The 9,386-nt window shown below is 36.1% G+C and overlaps 1 protein-coding gene across 2 annotated transcripts in view; it reads right to left on the bottom strand.

The window, feature by feature from the left end:
• Lin54 (lin-54 DREAM MuvB core complex component) overlaps positions 1 to 9,380 on the bottom strand; it is a 74,449-nt gene extending 65,069 nt beyond the window's left edge. For both annotated transcript variants that reach the window (XM_015499222.2, XM_015499224.2), the window contains exon 1: positions 9,242 to 9,380. The gene's annotated coding sequence lies outside the window, so the exon portion shown is untranslated. The remainder of the gene's footprint in view (positions 1 to 9,241) is intronic.
• Between the last annotated feature and the right edge of the window lie 6 nt (positions 9,381 to 9,386).

Raw genomic sequence — 9,386 nt, 5'->3', positions numbered from 1 at the left:
CCAAAAAAAAAAAAAAAAAAAAAAATCAACACTAATAATGATGAGGGGCTGGAGTTGTAGCTCAATGGTGGAGGACTTGCCTAGCACCTGTGAGGCACTGGGTTCAATTCTGCATATAAATAAATTAATAAAATTAATAAATTAAATAAATTAAATTAAATAAATAAATAAAACAAAGGTCATGGAAAGCATACACACACACACACACACATATTATATATTTTTTTAAATGATGAGAGCAAACATCCTTGCCATATTCCCAATCTTATCTATTAGTTGTTTTCCTTTACAAAGTTGAAAAAGAACTTCTATTCCCAGTTTACTGAGTTATTTTAAAAATCATAAATGGATAATTGTCATGCTTTTTCTGCAACTACTAAGATAAGTTTTCATATGTGAATTATATTATTTATTATTATTTGCAATGATAATTATTATTATTGAGCCCAGCAATGATAATTATTATTACTGAACCCAGTGGTAAGCACTCTACCACGGAGCTTGATCCCCAACCTCCTGGTTTTTTTTGTTGTTGTTTGTTTGTTTTTTGTTACTGGGGGCTAAACTCAGAGGCACTCGACCACTGAGCCACATCCTCAGCCCTATGTTGTATTTTATTCAGAGACAGGGTCTCACTGAGTTGCTTAGTGCCTCACCATTGCTGAGGCTGGCTTTGAATTTGCTATCCTCCTGCCTCAGCCTTCTCGAGCCACTGGGATTACAGGCATGCACCATGCGCCCAGCCCCCAGCCTCCTTTTAATTTTTATTCTGAGACAGGATCTTACGTTGCAGAGGCTGTCCTCAAACTTGCAATCCTCTAGCCTCAGCCTCCCAAGTAGCTGGAACTACATATGTGTGCTACTGAGCCTGGCTTATGCAAAGGTTTTTTAAACTATACATTCAAATTCTTTAATAGGTCCAGGGTTTTTTGGGTTATCTTCTTCTTCTTGAATGACCTTTAATATTTGATAGTCTGTGTCTTTTAAGGTGTTTATGTATTTCCCATAAGTTGCCAAATTTACTATCATAAAGTTATATATAATATTCTTTTATTTTAAATATGTAGAAATGTTCTCTCATCATTTGTCATACTGGTAATTTGTCTTTCTTTTCTTTTTTGATTAGCCTGGTTGGAGATTTATCAATTTTATTGACCTTTTCAAAGAGCTGTTTTTGGCTTCATTGATTTTTTTCAACTGTACATTTTTCACTTGACTATTATCTTTATCACCTTCCTTCTGCTTACTTTAGGGTTAAATTGTTTTGTTTTGTTTTTCCTAGAATCTTAAGATGAAAGCAGAGATCAGAATTCAGCAAACCGCAACCTAAAAGTCAAATCAGGCCTAGGGCCTATTTCTATATTGCTCTCCATCTAAGAATGGCTTTTTTACATTTTTAAATGTTTGAAGGGGAAGAACAATATGTGACAGATTTACATGGCCTGGAAAGCCTAAAATATTTACCATCCTGGCCCTTTACAGAAAATGTTTGTCAACCTCTGGCGTAAATTGATTTTAAACCTTTCATTTATACAATAAGTCTCTAATATTTATTTAAGTTTTTCCCGAAGCTGTTTTAAATACATTCCCTTATTTCAATGTTTTTATTATGATTCATTTCGAATGTTTTCAAATATTCCTTGTGATTTTGTCTTTGACATATGGATAAAAGGATGCTATTTAATTCCCAAATATTTGGAGATTTTCTAGGTATCTTATAATCATCAATATCTAATTTAATTCATTATTGTCAAAGAATATAATTCTCTATATCATCATTTGAAATAAGAGATTTATTTTAAGACTCAGTGTAGGCTCTATCTTGGTGACTGTTCCATGTATTAATTCAAAAGAACATGCATTCTGTAGTTGCTGAGGATAATGTTCTATAAATGTTAATTAGGTCCAGCTGGTTGATAATTTTTCATATTTTTCAATACTCATTTTTTATTGTTCTATCAATTACTAAAAGAAGGTGTCAAAATCCCAAATATGGCTCAGTTTGTGACACATACCTGTAATCCCTGACAATCTCTAAGGCAGAGGATCTCAAGTTTTGAGGCCAGCCTGGGCAACTTAGAAAAACCCTACCTCAAAATCAAAAAATAAGGACTGGGGAAGTAGCTCAGAGGGAGAACACTCCTGGGTTCAATTCCCCAGTACTGGAAAGGAAAAAAAAAAATCCCAAATATGATGGTGGTTTTGCCTGTTTCTCCTTTGTGCATTTTTACTTCATATATCTTAAAGCTCAATTATTAGAACATGGATTTTTTGTTTGTTTGTTTGTCTTGTTAAAAAAGACTAGGAGTTATATAAGTAGAAGTCTCTCTTTGAACTAGGAGCAGAGTTCAAACTTCTTACAAGAAAAGGTCTGATTGGTTTGGCCAGTCTCTATGTAACATAGGACTATGTAGAATTCCATAGCCAGGAAAACCCATATGCCATTGAACAGAACAGATGATTATTGCCTTATGATTAGATAGCCTTATCTGTTTCAATTAGGGTCACATGCAGGGTGGGTTTAGTGGTCTATGCTAAAAGAACTCTCAAAAGGAGTTTGTGGGCATGACAGGAAAAGGGTTTGGCTATTTAGTTACATGAATCATACCCTAATTTTATCCCTTAGGAATGGAAGCTGTGTATTAGCACATGCGTCCTCATCATCATTGTGTTGAGAAACACTCAAAGAAAACAGAGGATCTTCATACACCAAGATTGTTGAAAAGCTTTAGTTCACTTCATATGTGAGAGTTACCTGTAAAAGTACGGTGGAGGAAGAATCAACAACATTCAATGCACACTCCATACCTCCAATAATTTTAGTTCACAACATATAAGTTCCAAAGGCAAAGTACATTCTCAGAAGCAAGAAAATGAGTTTTTCTCCCTCACAGTTGAACATGGTTGAATGGTTTAAGCCTAATGAGTTAAAAAGTCATTCACTTTGAAAAGTTTAATGATTTCTAAACGTCTCAACTGTATTCAAAATCTTATCAAGCTGGGTGTAGTGGCACATGCCTGTAATCCCAGAGGCTGAGGCAGGAGGATGACAAGTTCAAGGCCAGCATCAGCATCTTAGCTTGATCCTGTCTCAAAAATAAAAATGATAAGGGCTGGGGGTACTGCTCAGTAATAGTTCGCCCTGGATTAAAAACTCAGTCCAAAAAAATAAAAATAAAAACACACACACCCTAAAAAATAAAATAAAATAAAATGGCACCTATGCTCATCTCCACTAGCCCAGGCACTCCATCCTACCACCCTGGTATTTCAATTAGAGCATCGATCATCATCTTGTTTGTTTATAACCTTATTATCCCTCCCTCAATTCTTCAGAATGCAAGCTACAAGGACAGTGACTTATTTGCCTTCATCATACCATACCACTATCCCCAGGGCCTAGAAAAGAGCTGGCAAATAGTGATCTGTCAATATAAATCCAAAGAATGAATAAATTAATCATGGAGAAGGGGTATACCTAAAACTCTAGAATGTTCTGGGCTTTGAAAATAACTTGGTTCATCATAATCCAGGACTCCCCAATACTTTAACAAATCCACATCATAAGTCATACTAAAAAAACTAAGAAATTCTTTTCAAATAAGTTTTCAGATTTAGCTTTTGAACAATGTCCTCTGCAACTATATTCCATTTAAAAATACACAAGTTTTTAACTAGTTTATAATTTTCACAGATATTGATATTTATTGCTTCCCAACTCTGTGGAAGACAGGAAAATTAATCAAAAAACCTTGCCCTGAAGGCTGGGGTTGTACCACTCAGTGGTAGAGTGCTTGCCTAGCATGTGTGAAGAACTGGGTTCAATTCTCAGCACCCCATATACATAAATAAAATAAAGGTCCAACAACAACAACAACAAAAATTTTTTTTTAAATTCCTGGCCCTGAAATAGCTTAGAAATTAATAGACAGGCCAATAGCATGACCACAGCTATACTTTGGGCAAATTAACCTCATCTCAGTGTTCTACTGTACTGGAGGCAAAGACTATCACAGTGAGCAGTCCGTGTTAAGGATAAACAAAAGGTCTGGTTTAAGGTGTTAACAATGAAAAAGTATTAAGTATAAAGTAAAACATAAGCCCAATATGATGATGCACACCTGAAATGTCAGCAACTCAGGAGGCAGAAGTAAGAGGAGCATAAATTTGAGGCCAGGCTCAACAACTTAGCCAGCCACCGTCTCAAAATAAAAAATAAAAAGAGCTGAGGATGTAGCTCAGTGGTAGAGCACCCTGGGCTCAATTCCCAGGACCAAATAAAATAAAATAAAGGACTGGGACATAGCTCAGTGGTAGAGGTTTGCCTAGTATGTGCGAGGCCTTGGGTTCAATCCCCAGTACCACAAAATAAAAATAATAAGATATAAATACAAATGCTCTATGCTTTTACAATTTTTAAAAAGAGTTTCTTATAGAATATAACCACTGTGGAAATACTGTTTTTAGTTACAGAACAATCTAGGATGATGGCTGTTTTGATTCTTACACATAACATGACATAGTGACCTATCACTGGATTATATATGAGCAAGGAATTTGTGAGATGTTGGACAGAAATAATCTTAAGTGTTTAAAGACTATACTTTTGTATGTAGAGTTTACCACAAATACTAATTGGTTAACTGTATATACCACTTAGATTTTAGCTTTGACTTCTGAAAGCATACATCAACAATTCAAAATGTAGGTTTAGAACTACATTTCTCAAATTAAACTGGAAACTGTGGACTATAAGCCATGAATTCTGATGAAGATTTGAAAGGTCTGCATTTTCATTCCAATAATGTTTTTTGTGTGTACTCTGGATCATCTGGATAACCACCTAATATTCAAAATCAATGATAAGAGTATTCTGGCAGGCTAAAGAGGCACAAAAGGGACATATAAGGTAAATGATATTAAAGCCAAATGAAAAACCAAACCACTTAACCTATTATTTAGTGAGAAAAGCTTAGCAGTGCTCAAACTCAGAAAAGTGGTGTAGGAATTGAGTCATCATAGGATAAATAATACATAGGATAAACTGCATACCTGTGTCAAGAAAGAAAGACATTAGTATATTCACTATGGAAAGTGAATTTATTTATATTCCTATGGAAAGATTTAGTTTCAGAAAAATCTCACCCATCATTCTAAGTTTAATTTGTTTTGTCGGTTTTATAATTTTGTATTTATTTTGTTAATAACTTACTTTTGGATTTTATGTTTTATCTTGTTTTGCGGATAGAACTCAGGGATACTTTACCTTTGAGTTATGTCCCTAGTTCCTTATTTATTTATTTATTTATTTTGAGGCAGGTTCTAACTAAATTGCTTGTGACCTCACTAAAGTTGCTGAGGTTGGCCTTGAACTTGCAATACTCTTGCCTCAGCCTCAGGAGTTGCTGGGATTATAGGCATGCACCACCACACAGCTTACTTTTATTTTATACTTACTTTTATATACATTTTTAAGTTGTCAATGAACCTTTATTTTATTTATTTATATGCAGTGCTGAGAATCAAACCCAGTGCCTCACACGTGCTAGGCAAGCACTCTGTCACTGAGCTGCCACCCCAACCCAGTTATATTTTTTAATAAAATAATTTGGACCAATTTTGGGAATTTACAATTTTTTTTCCTTTAAAAGAGAACTATACATTATTCATGTTTAAGATTAACACATGGACTGGGTGCGCTGGTGCATGCCTGTAATCCCAGTGGGTTGGGAAGATGAGGTAGGAGGACTACGAGTTCAAAGCCAGCCTCAGCAACTTGGCAAAGCACTAAGCAAGTCAGTGAGACCGTGTCTCTAATAAAATATTTTTTAAAAGGGCTGGGGATGTGGCTTAGTGGTTAAGAGCCCCTGGGTTCAATCCTCAGTATCAAAAAAAAAAAAAAAAAAAAAAGATTAACACATGGTGGAAAAAAATAGGAAGATTCAAATCAGAAAGACCCATTTCCAAATCTCAGTTCTCCTAGTTACTTATCAGATACTCCCAGGCAATAATATCTCTGAGACTCAATTTTACTTACAAGGTCACTGGGAAGTGATAAGGTATACAAAGTTCTTTTTTCTGTTTCTCTAACTGAATCAGCTTCCCTTTCTGATTTCTGTATTTTTGAGGGCATTCAAAAGTCTATCAAATACCAAGGCTTAAGATCTTGTCATCCTCACATCTCTCCATAGAAATATTAATCTGTCATATATCATGCAGACTACACCTTCACAATGACTTCATCCTACTGCAAACAACAGTAGCCACATCTCCAAAGTTTAGAGTCTAGTATGGTATTTTCCCATCTCCTTTTTCCTACAATATATTCTATATAAAAGCTACAGGATTTATCTCCTTAGGTGTATTACTCTTTTTAAAAATATTTTTAGTTGTAGATGGACACAATACCTTTTATTTTTTTAATGTGCTGAAAATTGAACCCAGTGTTAGGCAAGCACTCTACCGCTCACTGAGCCACAACTGGAGCCCTCCTTAGGTGTATTCCTGCAGCTATTGCTCTTCTACTCAAAAATTTTCTGTAACTCGTCAAAGTCTTTTCCACTAAGGCTCCACTCAACTATCCTTCCAACTTTACCTATAATGATTCCCCGCCCCCTAGTGCCGGGGATCAAACCCAGGTCCATGTACGTGTACATGCTATGCAAGTGCTGTACCACTGAGCTACTTCCCAAGCCCTCCAATGATTCTTTATTTTTTTTAATATTTATTTTTTTTTAGTTTTCAGTGGACAGAACATCTTTATTTGTATGTGGTGCTGAGGATCGAACCCTAGCCGCAGGCATGCCATGCGAGAGCGCTACCACTTGAGCCACATCCCAGCCCCCTCCAATGATTCTTAAGCTAAAAGCTGCCTGAAGCAATTGTATTGAGATTATTTTATCCCCTATTCCTAGCATAGTCTAATACCCATAATAGATACGCAAAAAAGGCTGAGTATCCCTTATCTGAAATGTTTAGGACCAGAAGTATTTCAGTCTTCAAAGCCTTCCAGATTTTGGAATATTTCCATAGACTTTTCAGGTTGAGCATCCTTATTTCAAAAATCCAAAATGTACCCAGTGCAGTGACGCGTGATCATCCATCCCAGCAAATTGGGAGGCTGAGGCAGGAGGATCCCAAGTTCAAGACAAGCCTCAACAAGTTAGTGAAAGCCTCAATAATTCAGCAAGATCCTGTCTCAAAATAAATAAATAAATGAGTTGGGTATATGGCTCAGTCCGTAGAGTTACCCTGGGCTCAATATCCAGTAACACCCTCCCCGAGTCCCAAATGCTCCCAAATCTGAAACTTTCTTAGCAAAGCATTTTGGAACACTTCAGATTTTACAGATTAGGATTGTTCAACCTGTAATAGTGTTTGGAAAAAAGTAATGAAAATCTGTAATGCTCCTAAAAAAACAAAATGGACACCATACTACCTCTAGGAGCAAAACTTTTCCTTCATTCCTAATACTTTTTAAAAAAATATTTTTTTAGTTGTAGATGAACACAATATTTATTTATCTATTTTTCTAAAGATGGACACAATATCTTTATTTATTTTATTTATTTATTTTTTATGTGGTGCTGAGGATCAAACCCAGTGCCTCACAGGTACAAGGCAAGCGCTCTACCACTGAGCTTCAGCCCCAGCCCCCCCTTCCTAATATACTTTTAATTATTAATAGACAATTGTTCCTACCACAATAATCTCAAAAATGGTCCTTAAAGAGAATCACAAAAGACAATTATCCCTGTAATTAAAAGAAAACTAATGAAAAAGCATTTTAACCTCCCTATTTTAATTATTTTTAAAATTCTTAGTCTTAATACTAAGTAGCTAGGTTGGCATGAATTAAATAATTGCAACATAAAAGCTATAATTAAAAAAAAACAACCAAATTCTTACTGGATAACACAAAATCATCAAATTACTTTTTTAAATTAATAACAATCATTAAGCAAAGCTTCTTAAGTACCTCTCAGGTATTCTCCCTAAAAAAATTTTGGTCCTTGATACTGTTGTGAATGAAAGTTCAAAGTTCAAACTATACATACACATTCACACAAATTTTTTCCCTCTAAATAAGATATATAGTGTATGCTATTGTATAACATACATATCTTTGTAGGAATAAGGAAATTTACTGCTAAGCATAAGCATTACTAGTGGGCATTTCTTAAATATTAACCTGTTTACTCCCATAAATTCCATGTTACTAACCCAACCTTCTACTACTAAAGCTGGGGAAAAGGGGGGGGGCCAGAATTAATGTATAAAAAAATTGATTCACATGTAACCTTTTAGTAACATTACTCTTGGGTGCAAGGACACAGACTGCTTAGGGGGTCCTGTAGCACAATCTACAGGATCTTTAGATAAACTAACAAAAGTAAACTATGGCCATCATAAAGTCAATCAATTTGATTCTCCTGCTCTCTAAACAAAAGGCCAAGAAGTCTAGCATTTAGAATATAACAGAGGTCTCAATTTAGCTTTATCAACAACCTACACACATATATTCAGTTCTTGCATCAAGCCGTCATAGCTCTCCTTAACAATGAAGGTAAAACTCATGACCAAAACAGAGCTCCCAGGAATGTTTTCAGTTGGATTATAAAACCTAATGTAATATCTTCCATCACTTCACTCTCTAAATTCATAATATTGGATGGGGCAGGAAAGAACTTCCCTCAAAAGCATGGGTATAAAATATGACTATCTCAATTGTTATTTTTCAGTTGGCAGAGGCAAAGGGGTTATTCTATGGGTAACAGAACAATAAAAGGAAAAAATATTTTTGATTGCTACAAAACTGGTCCATGCTCAGAAATGTGGGCATCCACACGCCAAGTTATAGACTATGATCTAAGACAGACTTAAATGTAGAAGAAAATGTCAATGCTCTGCTTCCTCAAAGAAACATACAACCCAGTCAACTGCTGAACACCATCTAACCAACACCTGCCAGAGTGGATATTTTAAATATTATATCAGGAAATCATGATAAGTACTAGAGGTTCCTCTAGGCCTCGGCAGCAGCCTTAGATATAAGAGCAAACTCGAGCCCTCTTAACACTCAAATAATGATGTTGATGTCATTACAAGGCTACTGATTCTTTGCACTCCGGACAAGTCATTCCTTCATCCACAACGCAATTCCTCCCTCACCCATCCCTATTTCCCCCAATAAAGAGATCTCTAGACAGAGACGCCTTCGGATACCCCCCTCCTCCTCTACCTCCAGTGGCTGCCGCTTTCTCCTCCCTCGGGCTCCGAGGCGGGGGCTCCGAAGGTCCCGGGCAATTCCGAACCCGGGCACTGCTTGTTTTGCCTGTGCACTGGAGCTCTGCCCAGCCGCTTCCTTTCCCAGTTTGCCCCCAACT

This window comes from Marmota marmota, unplaced genomic scaffold (assembly GCF_001458135.2).
Source record: "Marmota marmota marmota unplaced genomic scaffold, marMar, whole genome shotgun sequence".
In the NCBI taxonomy this organism is placed as follows: domain Eukaryota; kingdom Metazoa; phylum Chordata; class Mammalia; order Rodentia; family Sciuridae; genus Marmota; species Marmota marmota.
The sequence above is the reverse complement of the archived record's forward strand: the minus strand, read 5'-3'. Positions and strand labels throughout refer to the sequence as shown.